General features: G+C 35.4%; 1 protein-coding gene across 3 annotated transcripts in view; it reads right to left on the bottom strand.

The window, feature by feature from the left end:
- RAG2 (recombination activating 2) overlaps nt 1-23119 on the bottom strand; it is a 489305-nt gene that overhangs the window by 421515 nt on the left and 44671 nt on the right. For all 3 annotated transcript variants that reach the window (XR_011809782.1, XR_005266225.2, XM_038180252.2), the window contains exon 2: nt 868-1006. The gene's annotated coding sequence lies outside the window, so the exon portion shown is untranslated. The remainder of the gene's footprint in view (nt 1-867; nt 1007-23119) is intronic.

Below are 23119 nucleotides of genomic sequence, written 5' to 3' on the forward strand. Positions count from 1 at the left end.
ACTGAATAACAAGAAAACTGTTTACTGGGTTTGTTGCTGATTCACTTTCAAGGAATTTTAGCATCTGTGCATACAAATACAGTTCTGTGAATGACAATATGATATGAACTTAATATGTGCTATCTATTACATTTGCTTGCACATGTGAGATGTATAATGAAAATAGTATTCTGGATGTCCCATTTCATACCATTGTTTTGTATATCTTTCAAAATTTCCACTTTAAAACAAATATTTTACTCATTTTTGTTGCTTGTCTGATTTTTTTTCTAATGGTTAGAAAGAAGTTAAGTTAGTTAACCTTAACTTCACTTTTAGGGTACATATGTGTATATGCAGTAACGTTGTCAGAGCTCACCACTAGATTTCCAGATTCCAGTAAGAACATATTAGAGATCCATAGAGCTATATTTTAATATTCTCCAGCTTATAAATTGTTGAATCCTAACACTCTTTGCTTTGCCTAAAATGAAGACGTTTTTTCAATTTTTACATATTTAGGTGAAGACATTTATATTCACAACAAGGAAATAACTTGCAAAATGTGCAAGGCATAGAAACATGGAGAGACTGAAGCAGAAAAGGATGTAAACTTAGAGATGGAGTGATATATGATGTAGGGACGAACACTAGAATAAATGAGAGCAACAGATTTATGAATTCAGCCTCTCTGTGCAGGCTTTTGGACAAGTTTGAAGCATGAATCCTCTAATGCAATAACAGCATGACAGTCATACTAAGATGTTCTTCAGTAATGTTTTGTGTTTTCTGAATGTCACTTAGTATCTCAGCAACAGTACAGGTTCATGATCATGACTGCTTAATGAATACCAGTTGTTTTTTTGCCATGAAGGCCTTTCTACTTACCAAGACAGGTAGTCTGACAGCAGCAGCAACAATAACAGCAGCAGGCTGTTCAAGGTATAGCTTGCACTGCTCAATTCTCCTTGAGACACAGCACTTCATCTGGTCTTTGCAGTGATGCTGAAAGCATAATCTCCTTTCTCTAGACAAAAACAGAGCAAGACAGAGGTCATGTCTCTGCTTGTTACAGGACAAAAGAGCTTTTGGCTGAAGCCCATGAGAAACTAGCTAATTTTGGAAAAAAACAACAAACTGCTGTCAAATCTGACTATAGATGTTTCCCACTTCAGTGCTATCTCTCCCTCTAACAAGGTAAGATGCATTCCCTCTAGAACTGGGCTTGTCACTGAAACTCCTGCTGCTTGGGGACAACAGAGAAGTCCTCCATCTTAATATTCCCCTAGCCAAAAGAGCTTTTGTCATGGTGCCTGTTGAACCACATTATGTATTATCTACTAAATACTTACCTACCAGCTAATTTCAGACAGGCTTGGAGTGAGAAAGCACTTTTTAGTTAGAAAGAAGTGGGAAACTAAATGAAATGAAGTATTTGAAAGAAAGACAAAGTTCAGAAATGAAATTAAGGATTCAAATTTCTGTTTCCATTTACTAACAAAGTCAGACTTAAGTTATAGACCAATTTTAGCATCCACATACTGTGTTGCTTGTATAGTTAGACCATGAAAACCACGTTTTTAGGCTCAATATTTATTGGTTTTGTCTCTGTTGCACAGTCTCAATTTCTTTCTCCTCATTAGTCTGCTTTTTTTTTTTTTTCCCTCCACACTTTTGCCTTCTTACACTCCTCTGTATCCATCTTAGGCTCATTCCAGCAATAACAAATGGCAGTAAGCTGAAGATATACATAGATAGATAGCCAAGAAGGGACAAAATTATTGGAATTGGGGAATGAATTCCCAATGAATTTTTCCACACACCTTATTCCCTCAAACGTTTAACATGAGAACTGACAGTAGGAACAGCAAGTGCCTGTCTCAGTAGAGAATATGTTTCAAAATAAAGTTCCTGTGATATTGAGAGACAGGAAGAGTGGCTGAATTTTCTGAAAAGTGGCTGCTCCAATTAGGGCAGGCAAAACAGTGAGACATTCTCAGCAGTTTCTGAACTGCTGCAATTTTTGCAGTGCATGTTCAGAATCAGCGAATAATGACGTTTTCTCTTTTCTGAAGCAGGGGAGGTCAACCAACCCAGTATCTTTAGAGTAAAGTATTTCATAGTGCTACGAGCAAAGCATTTAGAGACATTGATCTCTACTTGCACAGTTTACAAACATTTAGCTAAAAGTAAGCCCCCAGTGCAGTGTGTTTTGTAGTATGTAGACAACTCCCAACTAGTTTCTATCAGTTAGTTAAAAAAAAAAAAAAAAAAAAAAAAAAGGATTGTTACTACTTCCTGCTGTTTGAATAACCTTCCCCAAGTCCAAGGAAATGGATTGCAACACCACTGGAGTCTGAGAAGCCATGATGTATTTCTGTTGGAGGCACTCAAAAACCATGATCAAAAAGGACTATTTAAATGGCTACAATAAGAACAGAAAGCTTGTTCACATGCTAAAGAAGCTAATTATGTTGAGTTTATTTAGTAATTAATCATAAAGGCCAGTAGAAACAAACAAATAAACAGAACAAAACAAACAAAAACCACCAGCCACCTTTCAGCAGTGGTTTTCAAACCCTCAATAATTTAAGCAAATCATTAGGAAACACCAGAACTGCTGTACTTTCAGCACTCTTTCAATTTATAAGTTTCAAAAAGAATTAGATCAATTTATGCAGATTTTTTTTTTTATTAGACAGAAGGGATGTTCTATTAGGCACTATATACTGTGAGACCCTGTAAGACCAGCAAATAATATTTGATCTTTAATTTCAAGCCAGATTCATCACTCCTTGAATGAAGTCAGTAAATGCCACTGACATTATAAAAGATTAAAATTTCAGGTGATCACTGCACATATCTAAATTTAATCTAACAATTGTTAATGCCAGAGAATACTTTTCATATGCTGAACACCTTGTTTAAAATCACAGGTTTCAGGCAGCCTATTCGACTGCAGGAAGAGTTCAGAAATACCCTTTTATTTCCTGGTTCATTTGCACATACCTGAACAGTTTAGGATTTTACCTAAGAAATATGTAGACATTTGTACACACGTAGAACAGGTGTAGAGTTTTCATTGTATCTGGTTTAAATATCGACTATTAAAATATTGACTAAGTGATTTTGTTTCCAATTTAAATTTCTGAAATTAATTTCTCAATGTATTTCCTCATATATTCTCTAACATTATTCTCTTTTTTTTTTTTTTAAATCTATGACATATACATGGCCCTTCTCAGTTCAACACAGAATTATTATTATTATTATTATTTATTTATTTTTTTTTTTTTTACCCAAATCACCCTTCTTTGTTTGGAATTTCAAATTTTCTTTTGCATCTTTGGACTAATCTAAAATTCTACACAGTGGCTGGGCTATTAATGTCTCTTTAAATCTCTCAGGCTCGAGACAATTTATGTATTACCAAGCACTCCTGGCAGGAGCCTCTGCAGCTGCAGCCCAGTACAAATTCACTGTGACTTTTTTGCATTTCTAGGATGGAATAAAGTCTCATTTGTTTTCCTATGATGTAAAAATGCTTCCACAGTATTAAAACGGGAGAGAATTATGCAAAGACACTGAGAATGTGAACTTCACCGTGCTTATATTCAGCCTCATTATTGACCCACTGGAGGAATCTGATTGTATCAGCCTCATGTAAAAATATTTTACTGCATATGAAAATATTTATTTGACTCAGTAGAATGTTGTTAAGCTTAATTAATGTGCTGTGAATTTCTGAGATAACAAGTTCTACACAAAAGTGCAAAAATATTTGCTAGAGACTTGTTGCAGGAATACTAGTATTTTTTAAAGATTTTCTGAAATTGTGTGCTGCAGAATTTAAAATACACTGTAATAAGCCATGAGTATTCAAACCATCTTTTTCTTAAAACATTTTCATCACAGACAGTACTGTAAAGTACTGTAGAGATAGCCATAGAGATTCATGGACTTAATCAAGAAGAGATGTAAAGATGAGAAATCTAATAATTCTAATTTATAAGTATCAAAAAATGATTACACCTTGAGCCATTAGCCCAGAGCAGCACTTTCTAGTTAGACTTCTATCTTATTTCCTCTCTGATATGATTCAAACGTAATAATCAAATTCCCCTAAACTCCACGAAGAATCTGTAGAGATGTATTTGGCACAAAAACGACCTACAGGTTCTTCAGAGCTATATAATAATACTGCAAAATGTGAAATGTCAAAAGTAATAGCCATAGTGAAGAATCTAATTGCATCACAGAGGAATTCTCTACATGAAGTGGAAGCACAGAAAGCTGTTACATACTTTCCAAACTGTTTAATTCCCCTTTTTTAGTTTTTTCCAGCTGAAATCTAAGATATTGTTTGACTTTCCACATTTGTGTGCATTACACAGCAGCATGCAAAGAAGGTGCATGGATTCAAGATGTTGATTTCTTCTTCTGATTCATGTTAAGATTTTCCCCCAAACAGATCATAAGCTTCCTTTTCTACACAAAGATCTCCTGTTGATAAATTAAGATCCTTCTGGTAGACTTGCTCACGCTTAAGGATAAGTCCTGTGCTGCACCACTTCAGAGATATTTGGTGACATTACTTCAGAGTATTTCCTAAGTACTGTGGTACCTTCAAATTAAAAGTCTTCATCCTAAAAGGCTAAGCAATATAGGAGACTGAACACTTCAGACATTTCTGCTTCCTTTCATTTGCCCTCTGTGCAGATGAAATGACTCTGAGGTTCCCAACTTTAATTTATTTTTTCTGATACCAAAAAAATTCTGTACCTACTTGCATAAGGACACATTTTTAGGAAGCTAATTGCAATAATTAGTTCAGAAGTATACTATAACAGAGTTACTGTTCTAGTTGATTTAGAGCATGGTAGGATTCACTCATGCAAATTAATTTTGCTGCCATTCAGGTAATTAGGAGATAAAGAATAATGAATAAATGTGGGAAGATGTCATCTGACAAGAGTCTACAATAAGTAATTGACTTTATAGACATAGGAATAATGATCCTGGGTAGAAAGCATTCTGGAACTCCTTCATATCTGTGCTCTGTTTCTGTGATTAATTTCTAGCAATTGTTTTGAAGTCTGAATTTAATAAACGTGCACAGAAAAATATTCTATGGCTTACACTGTTCATTTTTTTTAGAAGTTAGGAAAACAGCTCAGTCACCACTGTGTCATTATCTTATAGTAAACAGGAAATTATAACTTTAATTTTGTGTGTGATTTTATCTTCTTTTTGGCCTGAATCTTTCAGAATCATCTAAATCTATAAAACAGAAGAATCAGAAAGTTCAGAGTTCAGGATTCAGAATTTGCCTCCAGTTAATTTTTCTACCTCAGTAGCTTTTGCAAAATAAACTTGAAAATGTCATAAATACAAACTTTTACTGCATCATCTATAGCTCTGGGCTTATCTCTAAACAGTAATTTACAGTTATAGAAGTAAAGGAAAAGGGAAATTTCAATGCGCAGAACTGAGAAGGTATCATAGGTCTTTTGGGAGGATGATGCAAACTTAAGGTTTTCATTTGTATTTAATCTTTACTGTCCTGAATGAATGATAAATAAATACACTTAAGACCAATACTTGGTTTGAATGCTTGCATTAAATCTTACCCATAATTAGTTTTACAAGCATCGTGAATTACAACTGAAATTATTCTCTTCTCGTTTTGGACTAGCATGAGCTGGCAATTTAAATATTTCAGAGAATCCTCTTTCAAACTGAAAAGTGGAAAAAAAAACAAAAACAAAAACAAACAGCCTACTCCAAAATGTTAACCTTGAGACTTCTTCACAGTTTCAAGATTGTGTGAATAGTGTATTTTGCAGAACTTTTCCAATTTGAACAGAAGATGAGTTAGGGTTTCAAACAGTGACTTGAACATGTGTTTAAAGATAACCTCTTATGGACAGAGGTCTTTGGTCATGAAGATTCAAGAGAAGAAACAATGACGATAAAAAAACAATTTAGAGTACCAATAGAGCAGTTGACTGTACAAATCTCTTGAAGTCAAGACTGATCAAGCAAAAGATTTGTTGTATACCGTTCATCACATCCTCCATGGGGAAACAAAAGCTGCTTCAATCCCACAGTCATCCCTTACACTCACTTAACAAATCAGCCAACTGGTAATCGTGACAAGAACAAGAAACAAATTGAGTATTATATGGAAAATAATGAAGGACATTGCATTACTGTTACTGAACACTACAGATACAAATGTAGAAAACAGGAAATGATTAGTGTTTACTCTATGTAACAGACACCTCCTGCTAACATTATCTTCATTTCACTTAACGGATACGCGTAAATTACAGTGGAGAAAATGTACAAGTGAGAAGAATCAGATATGTTCAACTATCTCCACTCTGGAATGCTGCGTAGATTACAGAGTTTCTCTCTGAACTGAACTTGTTCGTATTGACAGAACTAAGATTTTCCATGTGCATTCTCCATGCACAGACTAAGATTCTGATTTGTCAAAGCATTTAAGTTAATGCTTAACTCTAAAAACATGCCATGTGTTATAGGACATGACAGCTATTTATAAGATGGTAAAAAAGAAGATAACATGATCTTAAGTATTATAGTGGTGAAATATGAAAAGTGCTAAAAGCCCTTAGTTAGGCTCAGTTATTTCATGTCACTCAGGCTATGTTTGACAGACTGTGTTAACCTTTATGCCCTCAACATATTTTTATTTCTCAAGTTTAACTATATCAAATAAATTTATGCATTTTTAGACAACTGGTCCATAACCATAAAATACTTTAAGATACTGATATGAAATATATCTAAACAAGGTTTATGACATAATTAAAGAAAAATAAAAAGAAGAAAAGAAAGAAAAAGAAAAAACAACCTGCCCTGCTCCCCTCCTCCCTCCCCCTGAAAATAAAACACAAAAAAAAGCAAGCTGAAGAGACTAATTGCAACTGCAGGTATTTTTTTTTTCCTATGCATGTGGGGCACTGTACAGATTTGAAGCCACAAGTGTTTTTAGTACTTGTTCCTATCTGTACTTAAAAGAGATAACTGTCTGCATGGTTTTTGTTTTGTTTTGGGTAGTCCTACTATAGACCCAAAAATAGGAAATTGAATTATGCTTTCTTTAAAAGTCACCTTTACAATACACATGCTCAGATACCGGAGAAAAGAGTTTTATACGGCACATAGAATAGATAATCTCCAAGATTTTAAAATTAATTTGTCATCCATCTGTGGAATATATCCCAGATGAGTGAGACAAAAAATACTTAATTGGCATTGGTAATCTATATTTTCACCACATCTTTAGCCATTTGAGATGAATGGTTCAATTGGCTGCTTAAAATTATATTAGTAGAAGTAATGTGACAAGAGACTACTAACAAGGCTTATTAATTGTCCCTAAGATTAAGCTTATTGTTGAATAGATTACAAGAAAAATGACCACCACCTGAGGCAAGCATTACTCTGAACCAATGACTGATCATTTAAGTCAAGGAAGAAGCCATAAAAAAACATCAAGCTTGTCTGCAATAACTTAAGCTAAAGGCTTTAAGGCTTAATATCATATATTCAATAGCTTTGGTATTTGTACCTGTGGTGAAGTTTTTCAGGGATAGAAAGCATCCACGTTCCTGTGTCATTGCATATATGATGAAGCAATGTTGTTATCTACAGAAAGACTCAAACAAGCAGATGACTTAGCAAGACTGAAGTCGTGCTGTAGGCCTGAGAACAACAGTTGTGTCGGCTCACAGCCTTCCTTTTCCTGTGAGGAAGTGTGCCATAATGTTCTGTACTAACTGGAGTCCTTGCTCAGGTTTGAGCCTTCTGTGGTTCCTTTTCTCTACTGCAAAGACGTGACTGTAGTGGGTTTACATAGCAAAGTTTTTGTAGCAGGGGGCCACAGGGGTGGTTTCTGTGAGAAGAATCTAGAAGCTGCCCCATGGGCCCTGGGGGGTAAGGGCCCTGCTGCTGACCAGAGCCGAGCCAATAAGCAATGTTGTTTGCACCTCTGTGAGAGCATATTTAAGATGAAGGAGGAGCGAGAAACAGCTTTGCAGGTTCCAAGTTCAGTGAAGAATGAGGGGGAGAGGTGCTCTGGGCACTGGAACAGAAGTCACCTTTGGCCTGTGGTGAGGACCATGGTGAAGCAGGTTGTCCCCATGGAGTACCACTGTGGAGCAGGGTTCCACACTGCAGCCCATGGAGGAGACCACGGTGGAGCAGGTGGCCCTGCACCAACGGAGGCTGCGGCCTGTGGAGGATCCCCGCTGGAGCAGATTCCAGGCCGGACCTGTAGCCCATGGAAAGGAGCCCACGCAGGAGCAGCTGACTTGGCAGGAGCTGCTGCCCGTAGGGGGCCCAGGTTGGAGCGGTTTGCTCCTGAGGGATGGACCCTGTGGTATGGACCCATATCTGGAGCAGTTCTCGAAGAGAACTGTGCCTGTGGGAAGCCCACAATGGATCAGTTCATCAAGGACTGCATCCCATGAGGGACCCCACAGCACAGGGGGAAAAGAGTGATGGAGAAGGAGCCCTATAGACTGGCCATAACCCCCATTCCCCTGTGCCACTTGGGGGGAGGAGGTGGAAGAGGGTGGATAGGGGGAAGGTGCTTTTGGTTTCTTTCATTTGTTTCTCACTTCTCTAGCTTGTTAATAATAGGCAATAAATCTTACTATCTCCCTATGCTGAGTCTGTTTTGCCTGTCATGATAATTGTTGAGTGATCTCCCTGTCCCTATCTCAACCCTTGAGCCCTTTGTGTTGTATTTTCTTCCCCTTTCTCTTTGAAGAGGGGGAGTGAGAGAGCAGTTGTGGAGCTCGGCCACCCACCTGAGTAAAACCACCACAGTGACAAAAGCATGTACAGCCACCAATGATATGCTATTGGCATATAATATCAGCCATGAGCAGAGCTTTCACACCACTGTGGAAGCCGGTAATGTTCCTAAACATGAATCTGACATGACCTGCAGTGAGCATGTTTTTTTTTTTTGGCAACAGGAAACAGCACCAAGACTGTGGTCCCTTGAACTACTGCTCCTAGCCTACTGACAAGATATTTTTTTCTATCTTTAAGTTCCAGATGTTGCTAGTAATTCAATCACTGGTTCAGGAAATCAAACATCAGATTATTCCAATGAGGCAAATTGTGAAAGAAACCAAAGATGAAAAAATTAAGTAATTAAAATGTAGAATTGATCAGTTGATTTAAATGCTGTCCTGTAAGTAGGATTTTATACCCTTTCAAGGGGAAATTTGTACTCCTCTGTGAAATTAATATAATTATATCATTCCTCAGATCAGCCGAGAATATTGCTGGCTGATCTAGGACAGCTGCCTTTCACTTCTTCTCTCAGCTGTGACATGGTAGCCTTATTAAATTAGAGACTAAGGAGCAGTCTCAGAAAACTGGTCACATAACTAATGAAATAATTTTATTTCATGGGGGGTTAAGGCCTGACTCTCAATTTTCTGAAATCACTCCAAATTCTTCCATTGACTTCAGTGCCTATTAAAAGTTTTTGGGAAGTACTAATCTAAATGCAGTTCTTAGTTCAAAATAAACATCTCTATAATACTAAAATATCAATTACAATGATTATTCATAGAGAAATGCAAAATTACTCTTTGTAATTTTGCTTTTACAGGGCAAGAGTTAGAAAAAGTGAAAAAGACAGGGTCAGAAAATCTGTATCAAGCTGTCCAACTGTTTTGTCATTAATTTTCATCTGACATGCAGGAAACAACTTCTCTGCTTTTGTTTTTGCAACTGAATTTTTTGTGAAGATAGAGCACAGCATCAAGAAAGAACATTGCTCCAAATATTTGCTCTTTTTTTTTGCAAGAAACAGGTACTCTATCGGTGAGAATTCTTTGACTCAAGCTCTGCCTAAATCACCAAAGTGCAGATTTATGATGAATGATTTACAACACTTCTTTCTAGGGAGAAATAAAATGGTGTACAACTCATGCTGCCGCAACATATTCCTTGAACATAGAAAATGAGTTTATCAAAAGGTATCAAGATGATTTTATCTTCACATGTGCTAGGAAATGTACAGAACAAGAATAGCATTCAGAGACCATGTCACTTTTGAACAAAGAGTAGAAAAGTTCGACTGACATGTGGACCTCCCACTTACTATCCAAACAAAATGATTTTTGTGCAGTTAATGCTCTTATATTTTTTTTCAATGCAAAGACAAGAAAGAGGTGAGATAAGAACCTGAGACAGGAAGTAGAGGTGGTAGAAACCCAGGAGTTTGACTTGATGATGCTTGTAGGTCCATTCCAACTTGGGAAGGGTATTTGGAATCGTATTCTATGATTTTATGATAATGAGATCCAGAGAAAGACAATGCATACGGAATAAATCTGTGTTTTGATAGGAGCCAAATGCATGGAGAATGCACAAAGTATCAGAGGGGAAGAAAAAAAAAAAAAGGAAGGGTAATCTGTAGCTTGATAGTGAAATGAATAGAAGGTAATGAACTTGTCTGAGGCATTGGGTCACATAGCTGTTGAAAGAGTAATGGCTTTTTGCATTTAAATTTTATTTTATTTCTGTGCTATAAATGTAATCCTTAGCTGAGCTTATAGAGTAGCTTCAATATTTGATCTAAAGATTTTGGCACTAACAGAAAAGAAATGTTCACTTTCACTCGTGTGGACCTATTTTATGGACTTTACAGACATTTAAATTGGTGAGAAAGTAATTTCTGCCAGGACATGATACATTATAAGCTATGTATTCCTTGCTATGGGGCTGAAAAGAGCTCCCAAATAAATTTCTAGGTCATCCTTTTACTTTTACGGGCTTTGAGACAGGCTTAATATAACTAAACCATGACTGAAAGGATGTTTGTCAAATTTGTCTTTTTAAAATCTCTGTGAGGTGTGGGTTACAGTGTTTTGAAACAGTTTTGAGAAGCAGAAATGCTTTCCTCAAATCTAATCTAAATTCCACTTTTTATAAATGAAGTCAACTTCCATTTGTTATACTCAAGTTTGAAAACAGGTGATTGGAGTTCTCTTTGTGAAAAAGCTTTTAACATTATGTTCAAGAAACAGAAAACAACAGCAGGATTCAAAGCATGGAACAGTTCCCATTGAAGGAGAAAGCAAGTTACTTAAGAGTGACAAACAATTCGGAGAAGATGCCCTGACACTTAGGAATGCTCTTTTTATAGATTGGAGGAAGACCTGCTCTCTTCTTCTTCTCTTTGATGTTGCAGCAGTCTTTCTTATGGGCTAGAGGCAGCTGCTCACTGAAACTCAGCCTTGCTCTAAAATAAAAGCAATTTTGTGGACTAATCAAGAATAAATATCTTCATTTACCATTAGGAGCAGTCTGTTTTAATTTGTAACTGACACATTTTCAGCTGATCCTTTTAGAAATTTTTAGAAACGGGAAAATCAGTTTTGAAAAATGGTAACAAGCAATAGCGTATTTTACTCTTTCACTCATAAAAGTGGCAATTACAGATATGCCTATATCTCTTCAGGTCCAAGTAGCTTCTAAAGGATCTGTTGAAACCTTAACCTCCTCAACTGTATTAAAAGGTGTATTAAAGTTACTAGCATTCTTAAAATTAGCAATAAGCAAGATCAGTCCACGAGGATCAAGCATTCACTTAGAAGTTAAAATCACCTTAAAATGCATGGAACATTTTATCTACAGAAGGAGTTCCAGGAAAAGATGATATTGAAAAAAAATAAAAAGCTCCTCAGGAAATTCTGAAACAATCACATTTTCTAGGTTTCCTCTAAACAGTTAAGAAGCACAACATAATATAAGACTTCACCTCTTGATATACACGTCTGAATCAGAAAATAAAATTTATAGACCTTGACGGCTACTAAGCTTGTTTGTACGTAAAGACAATCCTGACCTGTATGATATACCATTCTACCACATGGCATATTTATCCAATTTTGTTTAAATCAATGACTCTCAGCTCTTGTAGTAAACATAACCTTACTTCTTTTTCTAAAAAGCTAATTAGGTGACAATCTTAATCCATCTTAAAAGTACCTTCATTATCTCAAGTCAATTACTGGTTGATTTATCAATTACTTTTGTCACTGATGGTTCCAGAAGCATTCTGCATTGCAATGTGGTTCAATTTAATCACATCAGAGTCTATTAGTGCTTTAAGGCTCTCAGAGGAATCTCTGCTGGCTAATAGTAATAAACTATATTCAGGTTAGAAATTTTGAAAAAATTAGGAATTTCAAAAGTCAATACTACAAAGCACAAGAGTATAGTGAAAAATATATCCTGATGTTGATATACTTATGTTTCAGTTCTTATTTAACGCATTTTGATATGCTTTTCACTCTTTTAATACTCTGCAGTGTTGTATATTGTTGAGCATCAAACAAGATGAAACTACATAATAAAACTGAGTTTTCAAAAAAGTTTGCACTCGTAAAAATACTAGGGAAAAAAATTTATGGGATACATTTATTATCATACATTCCTTTAATTAAAGAAAAATCATGCTTAAATAAATTTCAGACAGCCTGATTGTTTACACAACAATATCATTGCTTCCCTCTCCCAAAACACGAGTTTATCAACATACAAAACTGAATATCTCATGGCTAATTCCAGAAGAACCTAGTAGGTATAAAAAACCTGGTATTGTTCTATGAGTTTCATCTGCACAGATCATTTTGGTAGGTTTCTCAAAGCAAGCTTGACTGAAAAACCAACCTATTCAAGTGAATGTCCATGCATGTTACTTAGAGATTCCTGCTATCCAGCTCCAGGTGGGTCTAGGGGTTTTACGCTTGGATCTCAACTAAAGAATTTGCAGAAGCAATTCAGAGGCTCAACTCAGTAGTCTCAGTAGTGGAGTGTTTGAAGCATTCTCAAGGGGTATCTTCCTTTTTCTGAATTACAGATCTTATCCACAGCTTCCAGGTTCACATTTTCTTAATTGTTTTATGTATGGTCTCCAAGAATAAGAAATGTTCTTGGCAATGGTTCATTGTTGAGTGAACATTGCATGGATTTCTCTTTATTTGAATGGACAAAGGTTATGTTGAAATATGCAAACACTAAGATTTCTGGTGTTTTAAATTTTGTAGTTAAGGTCTAGAACTACTAATTCAGCTCTTAGTAACACAGCTTGGAATAGGCCTGACTGTGGGACAAATTAAGACCTAGCTCCACTTCAGTCTTATTGTAAGAAGGCAGATATCCTCTCATCACTTCTTCCTGAGCCCCGCACTTAAATTTGGTTCTTTTACAAGCTAATCCATTCTTTTGTGAAGGACTCTGTATGGCTTTTAGTAATAACAAGATTGGAGTCAGCTAAGAGGAAAAGAAATGGGAAAAGCGGAGGCAAGAGATCCATCTTGCTTTCCACAGTTTTCTGCTGTTAACATGTTTCCATAAACTGATTAATCATAAATTATTAATGTCAGCCTCACTGAGACAGAGTGTATCTCCTTTATTGAAATCTGTCTCCCAGGCATTCTGGCAGTGTTTTTGACTGATAAGCCAATAGTACCGCTATTTGCATAATTGTGCTGGCACCTGGCTGCATAGCTAACTTACTGTAGTGTTGACACAATGGCACATGATATATTTGTGCCTGGCATAATCTTGATGGCCCACAAACAGTACTTTTGGATGAGAAGATTATAAATAAATCACAGTTTTAAGTTATAACTCTTTTTTGTTGTTAACACTTAGTTTTCATGATATGCCATCTAGAAGGATGAAAGTTCCTTTTGGTGCATGTGAAACAGGTGCAGAATGTGTTATGCTAGGAAAGTAGCTGCAGAGAAGACTAAATACAGCAAAACAAACCACTCTGTTTTTATCATACCAGGATATTACTGCCTTTTTTTTTTTTTTTTTTAAATTATGTTCACAGAAACAAGCACTGTAGAAACACTAGTTAAATTCTTGGCAACACTGAATCATTATTATTTGAATTCTGTCTGAAGACGGTTACTTCATTTTGCTTGAGTTTTCATATAAATTGAAGGTGCTCTTACAATAGCCAGAGCTTTACAGAAGATGGATCCTTCCTATTTCTCATGTAGACAGGCTGTCTTAGATAGAAAGATTCTTAAAGATGAAATAGTAGAGCTAGTCATAACTAAGTAATATTTTTGGCCAGAAAGTGAGATTTTAATGAAAATCTTTAAAAATCTATTAGATGGTGGAAGTTATGACAAAAATGTTTGCAAAGGTTAAAAATGACTCAAAGCCAGTATATTTTTTGGCATTAACTTCTATTTATTTATTTCTAGTAATTCTTCCTGAGCTTGTCTCTCTGTTTTATCCTGCTGTGTATATTCTAATTGTCCAAGGGATGGTATTTCAGTTTAATCATTTACCTATTCTGTCCTAGGATAGGACACATTTTATATATGTTCAGCAGATCAAAACCAGATGACTTGCATCAGAAATTTTAACAAGGTCTCTTAAACATGAGGCATGAAAACTATTGTTCTTCTCCACTTCCTACACTAATTTCACACTGCTTATCACCTCAGCATCTTCTAGCTGTGAAGCTTGTATGTTTCTCCCCAATGCAAAGTGAAAGTGGTACTGTAGAACCGTGACTCCTATGCCCAGTCCCTGTCCCTTTCATCTAGCTATAACTTGGTCAAGCATCTGAGAAAATTTCAAAGCTATGATCTCCCACAGGAACCAGATGGGGCAATTCAGCAGTGCAAAAAAGAACCTAGAAAGGTTTAAATAGGGAGAAGCCTTGAAGCATAAAGAGCCTGAAATGAAAGTCAGGAAACAAAATGAAAACCATTTTACCGGGTGCATGGAAATTGTCTTCAAATGAATATTACTTGCATCTGTTTACTCTCCCAGGTAACACCAGTGGTGGTAAAAACATGGAAAGAGCTGTATCTGCTAATAATCCAAGAAGTTTTAGCTGTATCTGCTAATAATCCAAGAAGTTTTGTAGAAGTGGACTACTGCCTAGACCTGTAGACTCCCTTAATAACTTGTTTCACTATTTCATTTCTAGAAAGTCCCTCACTAGCACTGATACACAAAATATCCTCTCTAGAAAACTGTCTCCAATTATTTGGATAATTTTTAAGACATGAAACTGACTTTGCAAAATATTCTAGTCGGTTAGGGAGAAGTGACACAATGTTTGAAGTTCTACTGCTATTGGTTCCAGACTTTGACTCAAAATGCTCAAAGAAAAAAAAGCTCTCAGACATTCTACCATTAATTGGAAACAAGCATCAGGTGAGTCTGCATTACTGTTTACTATCCAAGCTATTGTTTTGTAGTGAAAAGACATGACATTTGGGAATCATCTATAAACTTTAAAAGGGAGCTATTAATGGGTACTAGGCTTTCCAGGGTAGATTAAGAATAAGTTAAATTAACAGAAAACAAAGAATCATACATACATTATTGACTCTTGTAGGTGAATTTAATTTACAAACATACAACACACCTGAATAAATGCATTGACGCACTATGAATTCCATCAATATCTCATTGCTGTGACCATTGAAGATTACATAGAGGCAATATTATTCCCCTAGTAACCATTTAAATGCATATTAGTCCTTTCTCTCTTTTGTGTTGGCAATGAAGTGGCAGAAATGCAGCTACTGAAAGGCCGAAAAGGAAAAATGAACAATTTTAAACAAGCAAGTTTTACTAGATACTTCATTGGTTGATTTTTTTTTTTTTTTTCAGGATTTGCACTTGAAATAGGTATTTGTAAGTATATACATCTATTCCAACATGTACATATGAATTGCCTATATATACACACACAAAATTCAAATATAAAAGTCTTTTTTGTCAACATAAATGCATGCTAGTATTTTGATCTTGTCTTATAGGACAGATGCTCAGAAGAATAAGTACCAGCTGTTCATGGAGATCATATATTTATATCTTAGTGTAATAAAGTTATTCAAATATGCTGTCACTTTTTAAAACTATTATTCTTTTTAACCTCTTTTAAACATTAGGCGCATGCATACCTTCTCTTCTACAACATACAAAGCCTATTAATTCTGTCCTTCATTGACAAATCCCTTTGATTCCAACTGCTGCTCTGTTATGACTTTGGTCTTATCTATGCTCATTTTTAGACCAACCCTTAAGCTTTCTCATGGAAATATTTTAATCATGATCTTCCCTGCCTGTGAGACATCAAACCTTCACAGCACAGATTTCATATTCCTCAGTAGGCATTGAGAATTCTCAAAATTTTATTTCCATTTAAACTATGGTGAATCCTACTGCTTTTGAAGGTGCTTGCAGAACCAAATTTCTCATACGCATGAACAGCTATTTGTGTAGAGTGAGACAACTCTTGGTAGAATTGCTTCCTGGCAAAACTTTTCAGCATATATCTATTATTCTCTTTTGGAGAATTTCTTTTGTAATATATAGGAAGGATGATGAAATAAAGAAAGCAACATCATTTGGACTGAAGTCTTTCACAAAACAACTACAAAGTAAACATTTTTCTTATGCCTCCTATCAAAGGTATGAAGTGAGATTTCTTTTGTGTGCGTCAATTTCCAAATGTAAGGGTAGGTAGGTCAGGTTGTTTTCTGTTGAGCACTTCTCAGGTTTTCTACTGAGACTTAGCAAAATCTTGACTATATTTGACACAGATATCTGTCAACCAGGAAGTGCTCTAACATTGACTCACTTTCTGCAAGGCCAAGAACAGACTTCTGCAAAGTAAAGAAGCCAACATCAATTTGAGATACTTATAGTTCATTCATCTAAATAGAAGAGCAAGAAGATAAAAATAAAAAAATAAACACTTGAAACCATTTAACACTTTAAGGACAACTTAGACAAAATTCATGTGCTTAAATCTCAGAGTTGAATAAAAGAAATTCCCATCTTTTTAGTATCTGAGAGATTATAGACATTTTCAATTTTTTTGCAGTAACAATCAGGAAGGATATAGCCTTCTATTCCTTTACACATCCAGAAGCACTTCCACTTTAACAAAGCTCGATATCTTAGCACCTAACTCATGCTTAAATCCAATTCAGACAAACAGAACAGGTCCTGCCCTGTACCTAAGCCTGAATATCCTCTATGAAAGATGCATGGTTTCAGCACAATCAATATATACTGTCAGCACTAATCAGACAAAAACATATCAGCTTTACATCATAGGTCATAGCATTTTCTCCTTAACCAACTAGAACACAAGCTCAGAAGATGGGATACATTTGTGCACACCATATCTTGACGACTTCAAAACAGTGTCCATTACCCTGGAGATGCCCTGGAGCACTCTCTACCCTTCTGCTTCAAGCACATTCTTGAACAGTTGTAATAGTCTGATTCCCGCAAGGCCAGAATCCACCTGAATTTTAATATACAGTCAGCTGGTTTTAAACATAGCTTCATGACCATGTAGCATGAGTATATCTACATGATAGAAAAATAAAGCTTCCAAGCACTAAGACTTGCTTTACTGAAAGTTACACAAAGTACTGTTACTTTATACAAGGTTGAACAGCATCTTATTATGAGAAATGAATGACATCAATTCACATGAAGTTAACAGCATTTCATTTTATGTTTAAAGATATTTTCTTTGTCATTGCTTTCAATTTCAAATGACAAAACTGGGAAATGACATCAAGTGAATCTCAAGATCTGCTGAAGAAACATTCCTGATAATCCTTAATTGAGACAAAGCCAATATATTCTATGTGAAGTTGTTCTGGGACAGTTAAAAATTGAAGTTATAGGCTTTTAGGAATGCCCTTCAGAAACAAAGAAATCCTTTTAAATCTTTTATTCTTAGCACAGTGTACAAAATGATTACAGAGGTGAATGTTTTCCTTTAGGACACCTGGGAGTCTGATGGGAAGTGGCCATTTACTTGCCATTCCAGATGCAGAGGTAAGATAGCAGGGTGGTAAGATCCTCAGACAAGAGACCACAAAACTATGAGTCTGGAAATTACATGATATCGACTTTTAGTTTTAGCACTTTCATCAAGTGCTTCAGCTTTACACTAGCTGTAAAACACAATCTGAATTCTGTGGAAACAGAATATGAATAATGATCAGACCGTTACTGAAACTAAAAATAGGCCTATAAAGGCCTGTTTGCTCATAAGTCCATACCTAATATTGTAGAAAAAAACTTGGGAAGTAGTTTTTAGAAATTAAAAGACAAAGCTAGCTACAGACCTTTGAGTCAAGTGTTGATATTAAAATCCTTATTCTCAGCAGAGGGACTACTTAAACAAGAGAGAGATGTTACTTTGAAACAGAAAGTTGACAGAAAGAAACTGAAATTTCAAATGAAAGTGAAAAGGACTGTGAAAATGGAAAGGTTATGAGCCAAGTGTGTATGCTTTGGAAACAGAAAATCAAAACTAACACAATTATCATGCTCAGCCACAGCCATCCTACCTACGAAAATACATGCTTCATTGTGTCTTAGGATACCTTGAAAAATGAAGGTTAGCCTAGCAATATTTACATTTAAAGACATTTAGCTTGATTCCTATAAAATAAGAAAACGGCAATTGTCAGTAATACTTCTTTAATAGTAGAGGCTATTAAAATCAAAGAGAAAAACACATTCTGCATATCTGGTTTGTAGAAATTTACCACAAAATGAGATTGAGGGCAATGGTTAAAATGCATATAAATAAAGAGGGAAATCATTATTTCAAGGGGTCAAAAATATGCATTTCAGAACACGTAAGGAATTATACTCACTGCTTCTTAACACTGAGTTCCCTGATACTTCCTCCTCAGAATAAAGATACTATTCATACTATATTGTTTTATTGTATCAGAAGAAATGAAAGTTTAAGTATTTGCTTAAATCCCCATTGCATTTTGACTACGATGAAAGAAATACTGGAATTACAAAGGAAATTAGTGTTCTGTATTAAAGGTCATAAGAGCATGAAGGCTGATATCACTGCATAGGGAGGAGACACCTTGATCTACAATAAAGCTACTCAGTAGGATAAATAAAAAATATAACATACTTGTATACCATGAAAAATTCATTGGATATTTTAAACTAATGGAACGGAACTTCAATCAAACATTAAATGTTCCTTTTAATCACAACAAATCCAGTGTTTGAGCAATGGCTTTGTCTTTGCTTGAATCTATGATAGCTATTTAAAAGACTCACACTGAATATCATTAGTCTACTTTTCATTCTAGTTTTTGAATGTTTTTCAGAAAAACAAAAAATAATCCAGCTGTGCTGCACAAAAATGTAATGTCAAAAACATAGCAGCCTATTCATATCATAAGTTGCTTGATTCTCACTTTTAATGGGTACACCACACCACAATCTAAAAAATTGATTACAAAATGACTCTTAATGTGCTTGCTTCTTTTTAGAAAACTATTTTCAAAGTCAAAGTGAAAAGAGACTGGTCCCATTTACATATGATAAAATAAGGCAGATAGGGTGCATGCTGGGTCCTGTATCATATAATGCATAAAAATGAGATAGCATAATACAAACATTAAAATGTTCTTCATGTCCTCCTTTGTGTGCTCTGACCAGGGACAACCAGAGATTTAGGCATTAAAATCCCACTATGAGACAAGAATTCAGAATTTTTGCTCTCATTTTCTTTACGAAAATCAATAAAAAATGACTAGGTTGGATAGCTGCAAGGAAATTCTTGGAATTACAAATGAACTTCATCAAACATGCTACCACTGGGGTAAAGGCAATGTCAAGGTCAGAATGGGAAGAAAATAAGTGTGTAGCAGCAGATTGTCTGTCACAGCATCACACTCAAGAGGATATATATTTGGCTACCATGTCAGAGAAAAACGATAGGACTTCGCACTGATGAATGTGTTCCTTTAAACCACAGATTACTGATTGTCTGCACCACTTTTATGAACCAAAATTCATGGGATAAAGACCCTAACAGAACGCAAAACAAAAGGTAAGAGTTAGGTTCATCACTATCTGCTGTTTGCCCTTGTTGGTGTTTCCTGACAATTTCTTATCTGTAAGAAAGCTTTTCTCATTTCTTTGCATTTTGCTTTTCCTGCAAGTTTTAGTATATTTTCCAGATGAACTAAAATGGCAGCTGCGCTAAAGTGAGAACAGTACATTTAAAATAAATGTTATTTAAAGAATACTTCAGTTCAAAATTAAAATCCACTGTAATGTGACTATTTGTAGCAGGGATTTATGGGATTATGCCCATTTATTAAAACAAACAAAAAGAGGACACACAACTCCAGAAAGTCCTTCAGTCTCAAAGAAGTTTCTTCCAGTTCTTAGTATAATGGGATGGTAGCAGCACTAAACGTTATTATCTGGACTTCAAAGATATCAAAAAAATCATGCCCAAAGTTTAAGCTAACCAGTCTAGGAAGTTGTGTTGCTACCTCTATTTCCTATTCTATACGGCAAAATTTGTTGCAGGCTGTACAACAGAAGTGTTCATTTTTTCTTATTACCTGCCAACATTTGCCTTAGTGGGAGATGTATCAAGAAACAGCTCAGATTTCATAATGAAATTTTACATGGGAGAAGCTTCTCTAGTAGCCAGCATGCTACAGGATGGACAGCAATCTCCTGTGATTAGGAGCTTCACTCCAAAGGTCTGTATAGGCACTGTTGGGATATACCTCACAAACCTATCTAACAAAAGTACTGGGGCTGCTCTCACAACCTGATAAGACAATAACACAATATCCAGAAAGCTCTTAATCTCCAGCAATATTTTTTGCCAGACATTGTTTCACAGACACTTCTTTTCCAACCCATTACCTGCAGGCAAATATTGACAGCCAAGCATGGTACCTGCAGTTTGACTGAAAACAAACCACACAGGAATTATCTGTACTCCCTTTCCACTGCTCAAGCTTTAGAGCCAAGCTGCTTTTCACATGCACCCATTAACAAAGCAAAGGCTTCTGCTGGTCTTGTGCAGATCTCCTCTTTCTAGCAGACTACAGGAAGTTATCTATATTTATAAATATAGATATTTAGAGGGGATTTAATTTAGTCTCTGCTTTTAAACTATGGCAAGCCTTTTTATGTACACTGATATTCATACACCACATTGCAGGTGTGTTGGTGGAAGATAGCACACAAGGAAAATATATATCCAAAGAAAAATATTTGTTCTCAGTGATGAAAATTAAAGTTTTTCCTTTCTTCCCAGTATCAAATTATTATTTTAAATTACCTGCTAAATTAGATTACATACTAATATTCTATATGCAGTGGTATTTAATTCTATGCTGAGAAAAAATACCAAATTAGATGTGATTTGACATTGAAAATCTGAGGTTTATTTCAAAATTATTACACTTGACACTATTATAATATGTTATAATCTATGCATTGTTGTAAAGATTTCTGTTCTCAATGTTAGATTTTGTGTCTTGTCTTCACAAAGTAGAGAAGGGCATCATATGGGGATATGAAATGTTATTCTCCCTTCAATTCTGTAATGGCACCTTTTGAAATGGAAAGGGTTCATACATATTTTGAAAATAGGGGATTTATCAGAAGATACACTGAGCAGCTTTGTGCAAATGAATTATAAAGATCTTTTAGGTAGTTTCATTCATATATTGAAACTAATGCAGGGAATAATGCTTCATACTACTTTTTAGGGAATACAAACCAATGGAAGAAGATCATGAGACTGACCTTGGAAAAAGGAGCGGACATGTAAGGATACTCTGATGAAACTTGGTAACACAACAAGAAGAAAGATGGATTAAACACTTTAGGCAGAGAAGTAAATAATGTTGACAAGTTTTATTTTCCCATCCTGCCTGACTAAACCAAAATAGTTAAAAAAAAAAAAAAAAAAGTCTTCTCTCATAGATACCAAGAATTTGATCTTTACCAGGAATTCATATTCTTTTGTATTTCCTGAACTTAGAAGAATCAGTTTTACAGAAGCACAAACTCATTTCTGTATTTTTTCCACAATAATAATCATAACAAAGTGGTGAGGTGAACACTAGGACTAATGGAGTTTAATACTTTATACTCATATATAGGCCACATGGAGAGTGAATGGAGACAGATACACTGACCTGTTCTGCATGCTTGGAGTGGCCTCACATTGATCATACTCTTCACTGGGGTACCCTTCTCTTGATCTGCTACATTAAGAACACTGTATGTGAAGTCAGTGAGATGTTATCTGAGCAACACTGGCCTAGTGTTCACTCAGGATGGATTCATCTTTGTTCATTCGCAATACCAAACAAAGATCTTTTTTTAAAAGTTCTGTTACATTATGGTGTTAATAAAGTTATTTTTATATTACCTCCCTCATTGTGTTCTCTTTGTTCCATTGGGCACAGAACATCCTCTATATCACATCAAACTGATATATCCCTATAAACTATTTCTGATGGAGTAAATACCAATTTCTACAAAACCTCAAAAAAAAAAAAAAAAAAAGAAAAATCCAGTTTGATCCACTCACTAAAATTAAGTACACCAGATTCTAGGTAGAAGACTAATTTTTTTTTTAATTTTTTTTTTTTAAAGCTGAAACCGTGCAAGTTGCAATGCTGCTGGTTGAACATGCTATTTATTTTTCTTACTTATTATCAGAGCAGTTGCAGAAACTGCAGGCTCTAAAAACATCATTATGTGGTTTTACTTGGTGCAGTAGAATGATATCAGAAGGATATTTGGAGGAAAAAAACACCTCTCTACCTTGAACTCTTTTCCAATATTCCTACCAAGATTTATACACTAGAAAGCAAGGACTCTCATCTACAGTGATATTACACATCCTTCTTAGTCTACATTAGAAGTAGAGTTCTGATTTTAAGATTTTTATTTCCCTCTCACTTTTCCAAGGAGAAATTTCTTATTTCTAACTGTTTGTATGCTAGTCAAGAAACATAAAAAGTTCCATGAGTGACTTGTAACTTTTCTATTTCAATAGTTCCTGTACATCGCATGTCAAGGACAAAAAAGCTTTCACATATACATTACATCTGAATCTCATCTAAAGCACCTAAAATATACTGAACTCATGGAAGGTGCTGACAACAGTTAATAAACCATCTACAAAGCTTTATGTGTTTTTGTTTTGGTTAAATCTCTATGATGGTTTTAATTGGTTAGATTTATACTTTGGGGAAACAAA

This window comes from Anas platyrhynchos, chromosome 5, assembly GCF_047663525.1.
Source record: "Anas platyrhynchos isolate ZD024472 breed Pekin duck chromosome 5, IASCAAS_PekinDuck_T2T, whole genome shotgun sequence".
NCBI classification, from domain to species: Eukaryota; Metazoa; Chordata; class Aves; order Anseriformes; family Anatidae; genus Anas; species Anas platyrhynchos.